The sequence below is a fragment of the Pongo pygmaeus genome, chromosome 3 (genome assembly GCF_028885625.2).
Source record: "Pongo pygmaeus isolate AG05252 chromosome 3, NHGRI_mPonPyg2-v2.0_pri, whole genome shotgun sequence".
Taxonomy (NCBI): domain Eukaryota; kingdom Metazoa; phylum Chordata; class Mammalia; order Primates; family Hominidae; genus Pongo; species Pongo pygmaeus.
The window spans coordinates 13,126,026-13,144,268 of NC_072376.2; the positions used below are offsets into that span (position 1 = coordinate 13,126,026).

Consider the following 18,243-nt stretch of genomic DNA (forward strand, 5'->3'; position numbering starts at 1 on the left):
TGGCAGTGATCATGCCCTCCCTGGGGGTAGCAGGAGCCATTAGGTCAATCCCAGCATTAACTTGACCGTATTTGGATAAAATATCAGCATTGATCTTAAGTACTACTAGCGAGACCTGCCTATATTACCAGTAGCCAAGACAGCAGAAGCAGAAACAGCTGGAAAAAGCTATAAATTGGGGCCATCAGCGGCAGATGTAACTTGACACTCAGGGCTACAGAACACGTGGAAAGGGGCAGCAACAGCAGCTCCTGTGATTTTTATGCAAAGATTGAGGAGGGACTCAGAGCTAGCATATCAGTTTGTTACCCTTGTGATTTTCATCCATGCTCTTGATTTTTTTTTTTTTTTGAGGTTTTATGTCCAGGAGACTCAAGAGTTATGGAAGAAAATAATGGAGCAAGAAAAGATGGGGCAGAAGAAAGGGAGAATGGCCCATTATTGGGAACATTTGGTCTATAGTAAGAACACTGTGATTGGTTAAAACAAAAGCAGCAACAATAAAATTACTAAACACCTCTGTGTTCTGGACAGTGTGCTGGACAGAAGGAACATAGAGACGATGGGACAAAGTCAGATAACTCTATTCATATCTTTATCTTAGCTCTTATATTATAATCATCTACTTGCCTGTCTTTCTAAAAAGACTGAGCTCTTCTAAGGCAAGAATACTGTCTTTTGTATCTTTGTGTCTCCAGTGTATACTGTATCCTTGTTAGCTATGGAACTTGCTGTGCAAACTGAGACACTTGTGAGAATGAAATGGGTGACATAAGTGATTACTCCTGGGCGATAGACACAAACCAGGACTTTCCCAGGCAAAAGGAAGAAGCACTGTACAGAATATATATTTTCAAAGATAAATGCACCTTGGGTCAATTCTTTGAACTCAAGGCAAATCTTGGAATAGCCTCTGAGCTAAGCAGCAATTGACAACGGAGAGCATTTTGACTCTTTAGTTTTGTGTCAGTTGGGACATCTTACCATGGTGCATTATTGGGTTGTGACTGTGCAGAAACTCAATAAAAAAACAGGCATGTATGAGACTAGATGTTCCACAGTCATCCAAAGAATGACAAAACCATTTCAAGAGGAACATGATGAGGTCTGCTGGCAAGGATCTTTATTGGCATCCTGGGAACTTCTGGGGTGAATGTATGTGCTGAGCTCAAATCAGAATATCTGCAGGAAGAAAAGAAAAAAGAAGAAAAAGAACAAGAAGTCAGACCAGGAAAGTGAAAGGATATCGCTGCTGGAGACAACGACAAATTTAAGCAGAGTAGGAGAAAAACTTTTTTTTTTTTCCTTTGTGCCAGTTTCTTTTACACGACTTCAGAACATTCAATGACAACCCAGTGTGCAACTTGGCACTGTCAGAAGAGTCCTGGGAAAGAAAGGAAATGCAGTAAGAAATGGAAACAGAATATTGTTGTTGAGAGCCTGGAGCCCATTTCCAGAGTTTTTTACTCAGGGGGGAATAAGAAAATACGAAAAACCTTAAAAAAAAAAAAAACAGTAAACAGTAAATTTCTCCCTCATCTCCATCTTTTTTCACTGGAGGCAACAAGGAAAGGAATGAATTTTCATGTTTGTCTAGGATTCTTCCTGTGTAGAAAACAAAAAAAGAACTCAGTCAGATAAAACAAAAACACTTTCCAAGACTCATCATGGAGCGGTGGCCTTAGTGTGAAATGATGATGCCCATTGATGGCAGAAAATCTCTTTTCTTTCTACCTCAGGTTTGGCCCAGTGCCCTTTGTCTAAGTCTCTTTTTTCTATCAACAGAAATTGAGTCTATAGCAACTATATGTAATGGTCTTCCCATGCCTTCAGTATTTCTTTTTTCTTTTTCTTTCTTTCTTTCTTTTTCTTTCTTTCTTTCTTTTTTTTTTTAACTTGAAGTTCCAGGATACATGTGCAGAACGTGGAGCTCTGTTACATATGTATACGTGTGCCATAGTGGTTTGCTGCACCTATTGATCCATCCTCTAGGTTCCCTCCCCTCAACCCCCACCCCCAACAGGCCCCAGTGTGTGTTGTTCCTCTCCCTGTGTCCATGTGTTCTCATTGTTCAACTCCCATTAATGAGTGAGGACATGAGGTGTTTGGTTTTCTGTTCCTGTGTTAGTTTGCTGAGGATGATGGATTCCAGTTTCATCCATGTCCCTGCAAAGGACATGATCTCATTCCTTTTTATGGCTGCATAGTATTCTATGGTATATATGTACCACATTTTCCTTATCCAGTCTATCGTTAATGGGCATTTGGGTTGGTTCCCTGTCTTTGCTATTGTAAATAGTGCTGCAATAAACATGTGTGTATGTCTTTATAGTACAATGATTTATATTCAGCATTTCAAACAGCACATTTGAAGTAGACATGGGAGTTTCCAAGAGACCACTCATTCATTGTTTAAAAAAAAAAAATGGTGGTTGGGGAGCAGTTTGAGTGTCTTTTCTTTTCTGTAAAGGAATAGTAGCTCACTCTGATTCAGTGCTGGACACCCAACAGTATGCTCAGAGGGTTACAGTTTCTGCTCCCACAATGGTACTGTGGCTTGCATTGGCAGAGATTGAGGGTGATCACATCTTGTTCTCATGCCTTTTTTTCTTGGTTGCCTTCTCTTCTCTCTGCTTGGTTAAACATGTGAGCTTGTAGCCCTTCAAAGACTAGTACACATCAGTCTCTTCCCTTCCTCCCATGCTTCTTGCTGAGACTATGGTATGTATATCCTTGGCTTGCTAGGCAACTCTACTGTGTGTGTGTGTGTGTATGTGTGCGTCTGTGTGTGTGTTATGTGGATGTTTTGTGCATACAAGTATGTGGTGCATATATGCACATGTGCATCACATATATGCTGTGTGTTGTCTAGTGTGTGGATATATATGTGTATGTGGTGTTTTACCTGTACTGGATGTGTTGTGTATGTAATGTGTGTCTGATGTACATATGATGCATTGTATACATGGTTAATGCATGTTGTGTGTATGCGTGTAATATGCATGTGTTGTATATGTGTTTGTGTGTTGTGTGTTTTGCGTGTTCCGTGTGTGTGATACATATGTTGTATATGTGTTTTGTGTGTATTGTGTGTATGTGCATCATCGGAAATGTTGAATTACTTTCTTATGTTCATCACTTTTGTTGGGCATGCTCTAGCTTACCAATGTCTCTTTTTAGCTTTGGGCTGCTGGAACCACATTTCTTCAGATATCTCTGAGTAGTGCACAGATGGCAGGACTCCAGACTCACCATTCCTCTGTGAACAACCGCTGGGTTTCTACAAGTTTATCAGCCATTTTGCATGCACAAACCTCTCCCTGGAGCCTTCATCCTCTCCCGGTTATCACTCACCAGTCTGTACTTTCTCATGGGGTTGTCAACTAATTCTCTCTGCATGCTCCTCACTTCCCAGTCATTCCTTAAACTGCAGTGATGCAGCCTTTCTCTGCCATCATGATTCCACTGAAGATGGCCTCCCTGTGATTAATGAAGAACTAACTGCCAAATTCACTGGATGCTTTTTAATCCTTATATTATAAAAATCAAACAATTGTAAGCATTGTCAAACTCTTCCTCCTACTTGAAATTCCTCTTGCTGAATTCTGCAGCGGCATACGGCAGTTTCTCAAATAATGTTGTTTAATTCAACAATGTTTCATTATAATGTTTATGAAAAAAAATTTGATGCCCAGCTGGGGCCACTGTCTGTGTGAAGTTTGCAAGTCCTCCCCGTGTCTGTGTCTGCGTGTGTTTTCTCTGAGTACTACAGTTTCCTCCCACACGTCAAAGCTGTGCACAATAGGTTTGTTGGTGTGTCTCAGTGGTCCTAGTCTGAATGAGTGTGGATGTGGGCGTGAGTGTGTGCTGTGATGGGACGGCTTCCTGGCCAGAGTTGGGTCCCACTTGGCTGCTGAGCTGCTGGGACAGGCTCCAGCCACCCAAGATCCTGCACTAGAGTAAATAAGTAAATCATTATCTAACTTGTTTTTATTATTTTTTCTTAAACACATGCATATCTCACATTTATTTCAATGTTTAATATTAGAAGTGTTTGGAGTTTCCATTTAGAAGTATAATGTTTTTCTGACCAGAATATGGGGTACAAACTTAAGTCTTGTTAATATCAATTAGCCTATGGTAAAATTGGTTTTGTCACACTCACACATTGTTTTGTTTAGAGTTGCCATTTCCAAAAGCCTATTGACAATGTTAAGTGAGACCTTTCTTCACTGTCATACTCCCTCTGCTTCTCTAGCAGCTCCTCAGTTTTCTCCATCTCATTCTCTTCTTCAGTCCATTTTTAAAATGTTAGTTCCAAGTATTCCATTGTGGTCTTCATATTTCAGTCTATACATTTTCCCTGACTGACCACATTTACACACTCAGTCTCATTTTCCTCCTCATGAATGACCCACAAGTGTCCAGGCTCAGCTAAGACCCCTTCCAGGTGCAGATCTGAGTTCTGCCTGCCTGTGGGACAGCTCCCTCTGGGTATATCAGCAAGTACCCCGCAAGGATCTGCTTAGAGCCCGTGAGTCCTCCTTTGTCTGTCATTAGCTTCACTAAGCCTGTGGTCACTCAGGCCAGAAACCCAAGACAGCTGCTTACCTTCTGGGAAGTGAGAATCCTATTTTCCTCAGAGGGTTGTTGTGGGACTAAAAGGAGATAAGCAATACAAGTCAATTTAATACATTATCTAGCTTTTAGTAGGTAATCAGAATATGGTTTTTTTTTCTTTTTCTCTCTTAAAACATTATCATGGAAGTTCATTGAGTCAGAGATTAGTTACAGATGGGAGTTTTCAGACATGACCTCAGTAAACAATCAAACAAAATTACAATATTTAAATAACAAATCAGGAACAAGGACTGTCTCCGTAGCACATGAATTCACAAAGTGATTCTACAACACCTCCATTATTGATGCTCAGAAATCTGTGGGATTGGAGGACAGGAATTGTATTTTCTACTTTGTAGAAGAGGAAACTGTGCTTCTGATGGATTCAGTGACTTCACCAAAGTCACCCAGCTGGCCAGTGGCAGAGCTGGGAGAGAAATAATCAGAAAGATCAGAATCCAGTTTGAAGAGTGTATTCACATGAAAAGCTGGGAATGGCCACCTAGAAAACACAGACATCAGAGAAGTGAGGTCAGTTCTTTGAAGTTAAAAGTTAAGATTTTGCCTATAAAGGAAGAAAACAAACAAAAAAATTTAACAGGATTACAACATTTTGTATACAAGGCTGGTTTATGAGTTACAACAATTTAATTACTTACAGTTTTTCTTTTCTGTACAACTTGTTTTCATTTCCTTCCCAATTTAAAAGAGTATATTTAACATTCCAGTAGACCAGACGTCCACAAGACCTGGGCTACAGACCAGTGGTCCTGGACCATTCAGCAGGAGGTGAGAGTGGGTGGGCAAGCATTACCCCCTGAGCTCTGCCTCCTGTCAGATCAGCGGTAGCATTAGATTCTCATAGGAGCACGAACCCTATTGTGAACTGTGCATGTAAGGGATCTACGATGCGTACTTCATGTGGAACAGTTTCATCTCAAAACCATTCCTCCCACTCTACCCCTACCCATGAAAAAATTATCTTCCATGAAACTGGTCCCTGGTGTCAAAAAAGTTAGGACTACTGGATTAGATGATGTGACAGCTGTGGTCTTTGTGTGAGAGAGGTAAGAGGGAAGTTACTCTATAACAAAAATCAACAATAAGAGGGTAGGGGTCTTCCCTTCCCTGGTGCCCTTTAGTCATTTTCATTTTATAAAACAATATAGGTGAAGGAGGAGGCTAATCCATAGTAACAGAAACAAAGTTTACAGCTGCCTATGTTACAGCTGCCTATCATCTGACTCAGGCCCTATGATCTTATTCCTTTAAGGCTCAAAATAATTGAAGGTTCCAACAGCTTAGAGTTGGAATTACTTATTTTCACCCCTCCCAAGTATGTGTTCCTTCTGTTTCCTGTGGCCTGCCAATAACAAGGTAGGTAGGTAGTGTCTCTCTACCAAGGTAGATATTGCCCAATTGGACAGATTGACAGGCGACCATCCATCTCTGAGTTCAGTGGAGGGGGCAGTGGCTGAATTAAGAGGATCTAATCACCGTAAAAGTCCTTGGTGGGGTTGAAGCTTATGATAGTTTTTAAGACAGGGACATAGATTTGGGGAGAGAAGTGTCAGGGGCTTGCTAAGCCTGTAATGTGACACATAGAGTGAGACAGATGAAGGAGTAGTTTCGGGAATATAAATCTGCCAGACACATGATGTAGATTGTTTTGCCTGTCTATGAGTTATCATTTCTGGAAGAGTGAATACAATGCAGTGCCAGGTGCCAAGGCAATTCAAAAAAAACTAACTAAGCTCACCATTTCATAGTCAGTGAAGTGGAATCATATATGTGATCTGATGTGGACCTTGCAACCACCCTTTGATATTTTAATTATTATTATTATTATTCATCTTTTATAGGTCAGGAAGGTGCAAATCTCAGAGTAGAGAATTTGTAAAAGGTCATGTTCCAAGGTCAACTACCAGAGAGACAATAGACAAAACTCTAAGGCTATAGACCTAAAATCTCTTTAACTTGTTTACCATGATACATTTGGGTCTTAACCTTTGCTCTCTCATCTTGGGCAGACGCCTGAACTTAGGTCTCTCACAAATGCAGATACTAATAACCGCTCTACCTACCCCATGCCATTGTTTGTGAAATCCAGATTGATGATATACATGGAAGTGCTCTGTAGAATCCAATGTAATATTATAGACCTGGAGAGTATTGGTATTAATGAGTTCCCATTCCTGCTGCCTTTCTGCTCCATGACTTTCAGCTTTATCTCATAGAGGGTGGTACCATTTTCTTTGCTGGCAATACAAGGCTGGTCAAATCAATAAGCCAAGCCTTCCTCAGTTATCAGGACAATGTGTGTTCCATTCCTGCACAGGAGGCTCTGGGCTGTTTGCAGTGCTGCCCTCGTATCATGGATGTCAGAATGTCAGTGTGAGATGCCAGATATCACAGGGTAAGCTCCTCTTTCTGCAGAGGAGGGGACACAGGACTGCAGTGGTGAAGTGCAACATACCCAAAGTCACACGGATGGTTAATGGAAAAGCCATTTCTAATAAACCATCTGTGATTTTCTTTTTGAGACCTTTAGCCTCTCTTTAGGCCCTTTCTATCCACATCACTGTATTCAAATGAAGAAAAAAATAGGCCTTCTCAGCCCCCATGTTCTACTTTCTGCCTTGTGGTCTAGTTCCAGGAAGTGGGTGATGGGGAGGGAACAAAAATTAATCCTATCACTTTTTGGGAGAGTGAGCTGGTTAAAAGGTGATTTTGTTTTTTTGGTATCAGCACTTTAGCAAATGTAATAGGCTTCTGATTGTTTCTGTGAAAGAAGAAGACTAAAGGGAGGAAAAAGAAAAGAGGTGAACAACAAGGTGTTGATGCTTTAAAGGAATAGACGAAAGTGACAACAGCAATAATAACAATGTTAACTAACATTTGTTGAGCACTCAGTGTGTACCTAGATGTGTGCTTACAACATTTTAATTAATCCTTGTGAAAACACTATGAGGCAGTTATTATTGTTATATTTACAAAAAAAAGAAGGCTGAGTCTACGTGAGGTTCAGTGACTTTGGATAGCATGACAAAATAGTAAAAAGATAGGTGAAATGTGAACCCTGACCATCCAGTGGCAGAGGTTTTATGCCAGGGCATTATGCTACATTGAAGGTAAGATAGTGAGAAGCATTCCTGTTGGGGTGCCAGGATTTTCATATGACCAAGATATCCATGATGTCTGGGTAGTCTACCCCTAACAGGTAGTACACCCCTCCAGGGTACTACTAACAAGTACTACAGATACTATCTGTTAGGGATAAAGGTAGCATTATAGAGGATGATTCAGAGCACTGAATGTACTCAGTCGTGTACTCATTCATTCACTTTTTTTTTTTTTTTTTTCATTCAACAGGCGTTATCCTATTGGGTTAGAGATTTTAAGCAAGTGAAATAGTGCTCCCACCTATACTTGACATTTATTGTTCTTTGGCCTTTGCTGTGGCAGGCAGAATTCTAAGATAAGCTCATTGACTCTCACCCTTTTCTTATTCCCTCCCCTTCGAGTATGAGTAGAACCTGAAAATGTAATGAATATGAGACTAGAGAGTGAGCAGAGTTGATTCTGAGTATGCTTAAGATTCTTAGGCCGGGCGCGGTGGCTCACACCTGTAATCCCAGCACTTTGGGAGGCCGAGGTGAGTGGATCACAAGGTCAGGAGATCGAGATCATTCTGGCTAACACGGTGAAACCCTGTCTCTACTATAAATACAAAAAATTAGCCGGGCTTGGTGGTGGGCGCCTGTAGTCCCAGCTACTCGGGAGGCTGAGGCAGGAGAATGGTGTGAATCCGGGAGGCAGAGCTTGCAGTGAGTGGAGATCGTGCCACTGCACTCCAGCCTGGGAGACACAGCGAGACTCCGTCTCAAAAAAAAAAAAAAAGAAAAAAGATTCTTGATTGTGAAAAGATGGGAAGAGAAAGGGTGATTCCTGGGAGTGGGGACGTCACATACATGATGTGTCTGGAGATACAGAAGAGAGAGGGAATTTCATGAAACAAAATCCCATAAAAATAGCAGATGAGGTGGTTACCATGGGATGGGAGTAAAGAAGAGATTACCCATGAACAGAAGTCTTACTGCCTTTTCTGTATTCTTTCTAATAAGTAGGAGTGAAATGAAGGAGAATCTCATTTGCCTAAAGAGAATGGGACATTGCAAGCTTTGTCATAACATCTGAGGGTTTAATGTTGATGCACATATTCATATACCTGCCACTCATTAGCCTCTACTATAACCTTAACTTGAGAGTATGTGCCTAGTAGACGTTCAAACTCCTCAAAGTCCTCAAAGTATTATAGTTTCTGGGTTTTTTTTCTGGGCGTCTTGTAAAATTGCACTTCTGTCTTCCGTTGCAGTTAGGCATGGCTGTAGGAGTTGCTTTGCCCACCCAGTTAAATGCCAGGCTATCTCTTTCGAGAAAACACCTTAGAAACAGTTCTCAGTCACTATGTTGTCTTCTCCTCTGCCACAACAATCTGCAGTGATTTTGAGTGGGCTGTTCTGCCAGCCTGGGCACTGAAGAGAGAAATAGTACAGTTTCCAGCTCATCCATAATGAGAATTTCATGAGAGTAAGAAACACATATTTCTTGTTTTAACATACTGGGGTTTGGGAATTTTTGATTGTTACTGCAGCATAATCTAGATCATCCTGACAAAAGCAACACACAAGAAAAAAACACTTGGCTCCCCACTACTGAGATATTCCCCAAATGGATGAATGACACCATGCCATGTGCTGAGGACCATTAGAACAACAACCAAAAATGGCAATACAACAACAGCAGCAGGAGCAGCAAACACAATTGTGTCTCCATGCGTAGCCCTCTGGACTTCCATGGCAATTATAGTCACTGGGAGGGCTGGCCTGGCTTTTCTAAGAATTCACTGCTCTCTAGAAGCAGGGACTCTCTATCCACATTTCCCATATCATTTCTCCACAGCTTGTCCTTAGGGTGAAAGGACAAGGGCTTTTATAACACATTCCATTGGCTGGGTTTATGATGCTCTGCCTCACTCCCTCTGCCCTGAAGTAAATCTGAATTATAAAATAGGGCCGGTCTTATCTTGGGTAGCCATGCAACAATGGTTTCTGGAGGTGAGTGTTGAAATATGTCTTGGGGCTTTGGGAAATGTTTACAATTCAACATTCTGTGACCCTTGTCCAAAGATCCTTGATAGCTTCCTTTAGGCGTCACAGAGTACTATCAGCACACACACACAAAAAGCGAAACAAAATCTTTGCATTCATATGCCTTAAACTAACAAGTAAAGAAGCAAGTATCTAGAAAATATTTTGTAGACTAAGTAAAAATATGACTCTAATTACATATATATAAAAATAATAATAATGTAGTCATGTACATTCATAGATAGTCATATATATTAGGGTTCAGAGTCTTTGAGAAGAATATTGCCTAGGTGTCAGAAGATCTGGGTTTTAGTCCAAGCTCATCATTAACCAGGAAACCTAAAACAAATGGCTTGGCTTTCTTTACATTCCCTATTTATACAATAAAAGCATTGAATATATAAACTAATTGTTCTCTGAGGGCTCTTAAAACTCTGATATTCTAGGACTTTATGTATCATTATGCCACAACCTCGTCTAATCATAATAACAACAGCTAGCATTTCAATTCCAACAACTATGGCGGATTGTTAGCAAAAATAGTGACAATTATTCCCTTCCCTTTGTCATATGAGCTTGTAGTTCTATCAAGTGGTAGAGTCTAGGCTGGCCTTGTGGTTTTCTTTGACCAATAGAACAAGGCAGAAATGGTGTTCTACCAGTTAGAACCCTAGGTGTCAAGAGTCTTGCATGCTTCCTCTTTTTCTTTTGGAACACTGCTGCTACCTTCTGGACGTTCAAGGTAGGCTACTGAAAGATCTGAGACATGTGGCCCATTCAAACTCCATCACCCTAGCCAAGAGTTATCCAACTTCCTGACAATGTAAATGAGACCACCCTAGAGAAACCAGCCCATCCACCAGCTGACCTCGGACTCATGAGCCAGTCCCGCTGAGATCTACCAATACTAGTTCAGATCAGCAGAGCCATCGAGGTGACCTGTAGACTCACATGCAAAAAGACATTGTTGTTTTAAGCCACTAAATTTTAGGTTGTTTGTTACATAGATGTAGTAATAGATAATTTATATACTATGTCAAAAATTAACACATTTGATCCTTACAACAAACCAATAAAGAGATATTATTATTATTATTATTATTATTATTATACTACTCATTCTACAGAGGAAGAAACAGAGGCAATTTACTTGCCCTACTAGTGAGCAGATGAGCTGGAATTTTAATTCAGATTGTCCTGCTCTAGAACCTCCATTTTTCCTATGATAAGCGCAAACTAGTAAATAATTTCTGCTAATTATAAGAAATATCTGCCACCCATATATATCTGTCTGCCAACCCACACCTCCACGTTAAAGTGAAATAAAACACATATAAAATTGCACAGTTTACATTCACATTACACATTTTCATCCACATTGTCTTTGAGTTATGGATGCCAATAATAATTTCACTTATTATCTCTAAAGACAGTCTTTACAAATCTCCCTTACTTTCATTTATTTCAAAAAAGTTCTTGAGAAAGAGCAGCAGAAATAAACTCTTTCTCACCCAGAGAAGAGTGGATCTCTCTCTTTTTTTTTTTTTTCTAGAGATCTGGAATCTGAGGTCGCCCTTTCAATGGAACACTCCTTCACTTACCCTCACCTCATTAAAAGTTGCTCTTCTTAAAGATGTTTCATAGACATTTCCACCAACTGCTGCTAAGGGCAGAGACAAGGGAAAAACTATTTCAGTGGGTGTTTCTGACCACAGCCCAAAGTGACCCCTTGTGTATGTTGCATTACATAACAGATTACCACTGTAACAAACCTGTATTATCTCATCCTTTCCATGGGGCTGAAATCCAGGTACACCTTATCTGGGGTCACTGGATCTCTTACAATTAAAGGGTCAGCCAGGGTTGCAATCATCTCAAGGCTCGAATACGGAAGAATATGCTTCCAAGTTCATGTATCTACGCATTGGCAGGGTTCAGTCCTTGTGGATAGTCTGACTGAGGGCTTTAGTTCTTTGCTGGCTGTTTCTGACCGGGTGGTCATCTCAGTAGGGCAGCTGAGAACATGAAAACTGGCTTCATCGGTGGGATTAAATGAGAGGAAAGAGAGAGAGAGAGTGAGAGTTTCTAGTTTTTTCTAATCCAAACTTGCAAATTTATTTCTATTACTTTTGCTGTATTCTGTTCTATTCTATTTTTTTTAATATATACATTCATGGGGTGTAAGTGCAATTTGGTACATTGATATATTTCGTTGTGGTGAAGTCAAGGCTTGCACTGGAGCAACACACATTGAACTCACCAGCTGATCTCCCATCATGACCCCCCTCCCACCCCAGCAACCCTCTGGGTTTTTATTGTCCATCATTCTACTCTTTGCTTCCATGTTTACACATTCTTTAGCTCCCACTTATAAGCAAGAGTATTTGGTATTTTTCTTTCTGTGTCAGAGTTGTTTCACTTAAGATAATAGCCTTCAGTTCCATGCATGTCACTGTAAAAGACATTCTTTTTAATGAATGAATAGTATTTCACTGTGTATATATACCTCATTTAATCTAATCTTTCATTGATGGATACTTAAGTTGATTCGGTATCTTTGTTGTTGTGAATTGTGCTGTGATAAATATACCAGTGCAGGTATCTTTTTGCTATGATTTTTTTTCCCTTTGGGTGGATGCTCAGTAGTAGAATTGCTAGATTCTATGGTAGTTCTATTTTTAGTTGTTTGAGAAATAGCCATGCTGTTTTCCATAGAGGTAGTACTAATTTGCATTCCCACCAACAGTGTATAAGAGCTCCTTTTTCTCCAAATTTTTGCCAAATCTGTTATTTTTTGTCTTTTTAGTAATAGCCATTCTGATTTGTGTAAAAAGGTATCTCATTGTGATTTTAATTTGCATTTCTCAGATAATTAGTGATGTTGAACATCTTTTTGTATGCTTGTTGGCTATTTGTATTCTTTTAAAAAGTGTCTATTAATGTCTTTAGCCCACTTTTTAATGAGATTACTTGGTGTTTTTTGAGTTGTTTGAGTTTCTTGTAAATTCTGGATATTAGACCTACATTAGTCCGTTCTCACATTGCTATAAAGAAATACCTGAGACTGGGTAATTTATAAAGCAAAAAGGTTTAATTGACTCACACTTCGGCAGGCTGTAAAGGAAGCATGATGCTGTCATCTGCTTGGCTTCTGGAGTGACCTCAAGAAACTTTCAATTATGGTGGAAGGTGAAGTGAGAGCAGGCACTTCACATGGCTGGATCAGGAGGAAGAGAGAGAGGGGGTTGTTGTTACACACTTTAAAAATGACAAGATCTCATGATAACTCAGTCACTATCGTGAGGACAGTACAAACAGGATGGTATGAAACCATGAGAAACCACCCCCATAAACAAATCACCTTCCATCAGGCCCCACCTCCAACATTGGGGATTATACTGTGACGTGGGATTTGGGCAAGACACAGGTTCAAATCATATCAAGACCCTTATTGTATGTATAGATTGAAAATATTTTCTCCCATCCTGCAGGTTGTCTGTTCACTCTATTAATTATTTCTTTTTCTGTGACTAGGGTTAGCATATACTCAAAGGACAGGAAATGCAAAAGGAAGTAAATACCAGGAGGTGTAGATCATTGATGGCCATCTTAGAAGTCTGTCTATTATACCTTGCAAGCCAGATATGTCTTTGAAGCTTTGTGTTCTATCTTTAAAATGTATGAATATTTACATTATATGCAAATGATATGTCTACATTTATTTTAACAGAAGGACAGTATCTGAATGATTTATTATCAGGAGATGATGCATATTGTCATTTCTGTAACTTTCAGTATGCCAGGTTGCAGGCATAAGCTCTGTTTGGAGAAGCATTGCCTGGGTCATTTTCTTATCTTTTCAATTCAAATCAATCTTGTCATTTATATAAAGGAGAAAAATAAGACACAGAGGGGACAGTGAAGGTCACCGCTCTCCAAGGCAATGACAAAGTTGAAACTATATCCTGGGACTCTGGGTTTGGGGCCAGAATACTTTTTTTAAGACCTTGCTTTAGTTGTGTCTCAAGCACACCTACTAGCACTTAGCACATACTTAATTTGACTTTTCCTAACAGTACATGGCATGTGTGGCTTGTTCTTCCTGTGATACTGTAAGGTGTTAAACTCAAGAACCAAGCCGCATTTTTCCTGGCACATTGATAGTCACATAAGACATATTCAGAGTCCATTCTGTTTATTCTTTTTTTCTTAATGTGGGAAGTCTTGATAGTCAGGATACTGTTATGTATCAGAAAACATATTTTAATTAAAATCTCTTAAGGTAATCGCTCACACTCCCCTCATGGCTCTTCCCAGCCCTCATCTTGCTCTCCTGATTTATGAAAACAAGCTCCAAACAAGTCCTCTGACTCCAAGTTCTTCTTCATTTCTGTACATTCTCCTCCCTTTAGCTTCTATAGGGTTTTGAAAGCAGGTCTTATTTTCCTGCTAAAAACACACCAGTCCTCACATTTTCTTCAAATATATATCCAATTCCTTAGGTAGACCAAGTAGGGTCTTCACATCAGGACCCTGGCTTAGCCTGCAATTTCATCTCATCCCTCTCTTTGTCATGGGTCCTGCTCTTCATCCTAACGACACTCCTTAGATATTCCCTAAAAGGCAGAGTTGTTTGTGCCTCCATGCCAATATCTATGTTGTGTCCTCAGCTTTGAATCACCTTTCCTCGAGCCTCTTCTCTCTCTTACTCATTCTTCAAGATTTATTTTAAGCATTTCTAGCATTGGAAGCCTTTTATATGTCCCTCCTCTCCCAGTCTGCACTTCCTACGAAAGCTCTAAGACATTCACTTCAGCTATTATCATTCCTCCTCTTTACATTTTCAATATCACACCCAGGCACCAATAACTACAAGAGTCACAACAGAAACCACGCAGCAATGAGCTTTTTTTCACATCATTTACTAAGCTCTTCTGACACATCAAACACTGTGCTATGTATAGTGCATGTTATCCTCTTTCTTTTACTGTAACTTTAAGACATCAGTGTGTATAAGCTTTATGAGTAAAGTTATCTCAGAGAAGTTAAGATACATATGGTCAAAAATAGATCTCGGATGCCAATCTAGGTCTGTCTCGTGTTCTTTTACTATACTTCTCAGATTTCTTTTCTCGTGTTCTTTTACTATACTTCTCAGATTTATATTATTGAGGCAAATTTTCAGGTAAAACTGAATCAGCCCTTTAGGGCATTGTCTCTGCAGTATTCTTGTGAATACCGTTGTGATTGATCAAATTTGTGCAACATTTGCTAAAAAACAGCAACCTTTGCTTTTCCTAATTGAATTTGAGAATTAATTTGAAATGACTTCAGGAGGGTGGCTACTAGCAGCATGGTATAGGTATCACACAGAACTGTTCTCCAGCTTGACTCCATAAAGTTCTCTTCATTGCTTTTGAAACCCTCAATGATCTAGTCCCTGCATCTGGATTTTGGTTATCAGATGTTCACAGCAGTGCTTTTTAACCATTAGCATGAACATGTAGTGCTTGATAAAATATAGATGACTCAACCCCACCCCCAGAGCTTCTAATTCAGTGTTCTGAGGTGGGCCCTGACAATTTGCATGTCTAACATGTTCCCAGGTGACATGGATGCTGCTGGTTTAGGGACCATGGATCATCTATTGAAAACGATGAGTTTACAAAAATTGTCTGGGAATGCTAGGGGAAGGGAGCCAATGGTCACATTCCACAGAATGCTTAGGCTGGTTACTGTTCCACCCACTTAGAGAAGGTAGCAACCACTCTGCATTCCCTTATGACAGCCGGCCTGCTTTCCTAGCAACTGAGAGTGAGTTTTTATGGTCATTTGCCGATAATTCGATTTACTGTTTCACATTATTATTAAATAAATCTGGATATATTTCTTCTTAAATGAGATAATAAATATCTTTATTGTTTAACCCAAGTTTACTTAGGACATCTATTATTTGTAGTCTAATGCATCTCAAGTGATATGGCCCTTTTATATGAGCTTCTAAAAAGCACCATCTCACCCTCCAAGCCCCACTCCCTAGAGGTGTGATTATACCTTTCTTTTTTCCTTCTATATGCTGAAAGAGGGTCTCCTTCTATCTAAGAGTTTTAGTTCAATTTCTCCCAGCCTTGATGTTCTTATTTCATCATTGAATCATTTTAACACCTGTTCCATCAGCCTCCCCCTCTTTATCTTGCCCTTTTTGGCATGTAAACATGCTCTAGTTTTCTACCCTTAACATAAAATGCTGAGGATGATATTCTTTACCAATTCAACTTCAAGACTAAAGACACATTTTGGCAAAGAGATTCTTTGCAGCCCAGGTATTGTTGACGTTTCTGAAAAGAGGTATAGTTATTGTGAAGAGCCCTAGTGACACTCTGCAATGGGATTTCAGACACAGCAATATTGACCTCTGTCTCCTGGAAAGAAACAGAAGAAGTGTCAGAGTCGTTAATGTTGGGGAAAGAGAAAGAAACATGCTATTGTTTACATGAGCTGTAGTTTGTAGCTGTACACAGACCACACTTAAAGATATTACCAGGGACTTCAAGAAGAGGAAGACAAAGGTCTATGCATGTTCAGTTTCCCACTGTAGAATTTATTCAAGAAAGTCTCACTTGTTTAAATCAGAAATGTTTTTTGTTTTAAAAGCAAATAAATGAACAAGTAAACACTCTTCTTTAGAGTTTGATTGAAGCCAGGCATTGCTTGTGCATTTTACAAGCATGGAATGATAAGGTACTTCTTGAAGGAAATGCGATGGAATGTGAATTAAAATTCAGTTGCCTTGATCCAATGAGTCATGTCAATCGTAATTCCCATCTCTCTCCCCCTTTCAGAAAGATTTGACAATGTAGTGTCTCCAGTTTTGATGTCCAATTTCAAATTTGCTGCAATACATTCTCAATCCACAAAGGCAGCACTGACAGCCTTGGGACAATTCGGAAATTACTTCTTAATTGTGAAATTCAGTAGACTTACATCAGTTCCTCATTTCACCTAATTTATCTATTTCATTTGACACTATTGACTCGTGTCTTCTAGAGAAAACGTTATTTCCCCTTTTCTGTTCCTCTTCTCCTTTGGCCTTGAAACTTGTTCTTCTTCTGTCTGTTTCCAGTCTTTTCAGGGTGTTTCTTACCATTTCCTATTTATTAAATGTTTGTATTTCACTTGACCTTGTCCCTGGTCTTTTATTACTCTTTCTGAACTTCCTGGGCAATCTGGCCCACTCTGTGGCTTTCACTCCACCAATAAGCTACCTCCCAGCCCTGGATACTCTCTAGGGCAATAATTTACCCAATGAGGCATTTTGAAAATTTGGGGAGGTGGTTTTTTATTATTATGATGAATGACAGAAGGGGCCTACTGGTGTTTGGAGGGCGGGGCTTAGGTAGGCTAAACGTCCTGTAATACATTGTATAGTCCTTCCCACGAAATAGATAATTATCCTGTGCCCCACATGATTTTGAATGGCCAACCTGACACTCATGTAAGTCAAAAACCTGATTATAATTGCATGGGCCTAGAACATATGTCTAGTATTTATAAAATGCTAAAGTTTTTTTTTTTTTGCTTATTTTTATTATATGCTTGAATTCCAGAAATGCAAGTATGTGCAAATCAATAAGCAATTGTTGTTCTAGTTTTTCAGAACTTTACTAGGGGTAGTTGATCCAAATGGCAATATTGGATGTGGTGGTTTCCGGACACCCACCTGTGACACTGCGGTGACCAGTCTCCTGTCTGGCCTGAAGTGGATCTGGACCCCACACAGTCCCCATGTACAGCTGATACCAGGCTGAAATGGATCAGGAGGCTGAGGAACTAAGCCAGTGTCAGGTGGTGCACCAGGCTGCCCAAGTAAGAGGCCCTACACATGCAGGTAGGAAGGCTGTACATGACCTTTCTTCCCTTCTGATGAACTTGGGCGAAATATGTGGATATATAACGGATATAGATTGCATAGATGTGATCAGTGCGACTGACAGTTCATGAGATCTGACCACCTCAGGCAACACCAAAGGATTCATCAGCAGATGCCAAGATCTTCAGATCCATAGGCTGATGATGAAGAGATGGATGATCCTCCTTCTCCTCATCTTTAGGTCAGTCTCTTCTCATTTTGGCTTCTCTACTTTCTCTTTGGTAGGTGGAGGCTTAGATGAACACAGTATGATTATGGAGCAATACTTGAAGCCCAAATGAAGCTCTGGACCCAGAGACTTCTCAAAACCTGTCTTCAATGCTCTAACTCTTCTGTGGCCACCTGCTTCTGCTGGAGTTTCGCCAGATGGGAAGGTAGAGCACAGTAGAGATTGGGAGCTTCATTAAAAAGCTCTTTATCTCATGTGCCTCTCAGGCTTAAAACCCTGTAGTGACTCATTTACCTGCTACATAAAATTCAAGTTATTTATCTTGGTCTTCCACAGTTTCCAGAGCCAGACGGCACTCAAATCCTTAATAAGCA

General features: G+C 40.0%; 1 long non-coding RNA gene across 1 annotated transcript in view; it reads left to right on the plus strand.

Moving 5' to 3' along the window:
* Nucleotides 1–1,173: 1,173 nt before the first annotated feature.
* LOC129035680 (uncharacterized) overlaps nt 1,174–18,243 on the plus strand; it is a 30,094-nt gene continuing 13,024 nt past the window's right edge. The window contains exon 1 of the long non-coding RNA XR_008502279.1: nt 1,174–1,405. This is a non-coding gene — a long non-coding RNA (uncharacterized LOC129035680). The remainder of the gene's footprint in view (nt 1,406–18,243) is intronic.